Genomic DNA, 2,500 nt, shown 5'->3' on the forward strand with positions numbered 1-2,500 from the left:
CTCGCACACAACGGGACGCGCACTGGAGAGGAGACCCCCCTGCCTGAACATCGGACACCGCCATGCACCCTATGACGGGGAGCACGGAAGAGCCGACCCGCCGGGGGCCCTCACCGACGCGACCCGAACGGCCTCATCGATCGGTCGAGTCCTGAGCCAACTTCCCCTGCCCAGCGCGGCCACCGAGGAGGCAACCCGCGGCGGACACTGCGTGTGGGTGCGGACCACCGTCCGGCAAGAGGTGCCCACTCGAGCCTGAAGCACCGGCAACTCCTCCCGCACTCCCTGGGACAGAGAAGCAGGGAAGCGCCGGCCCGCCGAGGGGCCTCTCCGACGTGTCCCGGAACGCCTCAGCGGGCGCTGCGTGCAGGTGTGGGTCAGCAGCTGCGGCGCTGGCATCGCCGCACTGCCGGCGGCAGGCCCCTGGAACGAGGCTCTCGAGCCGCACGGGGCACCCCCCTTTTCCTCTCTCGCGCTGCACTCGAAGGGCTCACAGGCCACGAGCCTTCCCTCTCGGCGGCGGGGACCGCCTCAGCCCTCTCGCAACTCGGCAACCGTCGCTGGAGCCCGCCGCCGGCTCCGCGGCTCCGCGCTTCCCGGCACCGGGGACACGCTCCGCGCGGACCGCCTCAGCCCTCTCGCAACTCGGCAACCGTCGCTGGAGCCCGCCGCCGGCTCCGCGGCTCCGCGCTTCCCGGCACCGGGGACACGCTCGCCTGGCTGCCGAGAACGTGCCGGGAAAGCGCCGTATCGAACGCGCCGAAAAAAACATTTTGTCAGAGAACCGGAGTCGGGACCGGGCCTTACCTGCCCTCGCAAGCCGCCCTAGGTCGCTCGCAGGCCGGCCACTTAGCGCTGGGGGCGCCCGGGAGTAGAGCTCCGGAACTCAGCGCTTGCTCACCCTCTGCCCTACAGTCGTACCGGTAAGTCAGGCGGCGCCGGAGAGCCGAAGAACAGCCGCCCCTCCTACCGGGGCGGGGCGCGGAAATGGCCGGCCTTTACGATGACGTAACTGGAGGCAGCGCAACAGAGCGACCCCTCTCGCCGCTCCACAGGAAGGCCAGGGAGAACAGGTCTACCGCTTACCACCCGGAAAAGGCGACAAGGGCACGCCGGAGACGAGTAGACCGGCCGGCCGCGGGCGGGGCGGCGACCTCGGCGCGGCCTCCCGGAGCCGGGTAGACCGGGCGGCCGCGGCCCGGAAGGCGGGCCCGCGGGCCGGGCGGCGACCTCGGCGCGGCCTCCCGGAGCCGGGTAGACCGGGCGGCCGCGGCCCGGAAGGCGGGCCCGCGGGCCGGGCGGCGACCTCGGCGCGGCCTCCCGGAGCCGGGTAGACCGGGCGGCCGCGGCCCGGAAGGCGGGCCCGCGGGCCGGGCGGCGACCTCGGCGCGGCCTCCCGGAGCCGGGTAGACCGGGCGGCCGCGGCCCGGAAGGCGGGCCCGCGGGCCGGGCGGCGACCTCGGCGCGGCCTCCCGGAGCCGGGTAGACCGGGCGGCCGCGGCCCGGAAGGCGGGCCCGCGGGCGGGGCGGCGACCTCGGCGCGGCCTCCCGGAGCCGGGTAGACCGGGCGGCCGCGGCCCGGAAGGCGGGCCCGCGGGCCGGGCGGCGACCTCGGCGCGGCCTCCCGGAGCCGGGTCGACCGGGCGGCCGCGGCCCGGAAGGCGGGCCCGCGGGCCGGGCGGCGACCTCGGCGCGGCCTCCCGGAGCCGGGTAGACCGGGCGGCCGCGGCCCGGAAGGCGGGCCCGCGGGCCGGGCGGCGACCTCGGCGCGGCCTCCCGGAGCCGGGTAGACCGGGCGGCCGCGGCCCGGAAGGCGGGCCCGCGGGCGGGGCGGCGACCTCGGCGCGGCCTCCCGGAGCCGGGTAGACCGGGCGGCCGCGGCCCGGAAGGCGGGCCCGCGGGCCGGGCGGCGACCTCGGCGCGGCCTCCCGGAGCCGGGTCGACCGGGCGGCCGCGGCCCGGAAGGCGGGCCCGCGGGCCGGGCGGCGACCTCGGCGCGGCCTCCCGGAGCCGGGTAGACCGGGCGGCCGCGGCCCGGAAGGCGGGCCCGCGGGCCGGGCGGCGACCTCTGCGCGGCCTCCCGGAGCCGGGTAGACCGGGCGGCCGCGGCCCGGAAGGCGGGCCCGCGGGCCGGGCGGCGACCTCGGCGCGGCCTCCCGGAGCCGGGTCGACCGGGCGGCCGCGGCCCGGAAGGCGGGCCCGCGGGCGGGGCGGCGACCTCGGCGCGGCCTCCCGGAGCCGGGTCGACCGGGCGGCCGCGGCCCGGAAGGCGGGCCCGCGGGCCGGGCGGCGACCTCGGCGCGGCCTCCCGGAGCCGGGTCGACCGGGCGGCCGCGGCCCGGAAGGCGGGCCCGCGGGCGGGGCGGCGACCTCGGCGCGGCCTCCCGGAGCCGGGTAGACCGGGCGGCCGCGGCCCGGAAGGCGGGCCCGCGGGCCGGGCGGCGACCTCGGCGCGGCCTCCCGGAGCCGGGTCGACCGGGCGGCCGCGGCCCGGAAGGCG

Source organism: Apteryx mantelli, unplaced genomic scaffold, assembly GCF_036417845.1.
Source record: "Apteryx mantelli isolate bAptMan1 unplaced genomic scaffold, bAptMan1.hap1 HAP1_SCAFFOLD_124, whole genome shotgun sequence".
NCBI lineage: Eukaryota > Metazoa > Chordata > Aves > Apterygiformes > Apterygidae > Apteryx > Apteryx mantelli.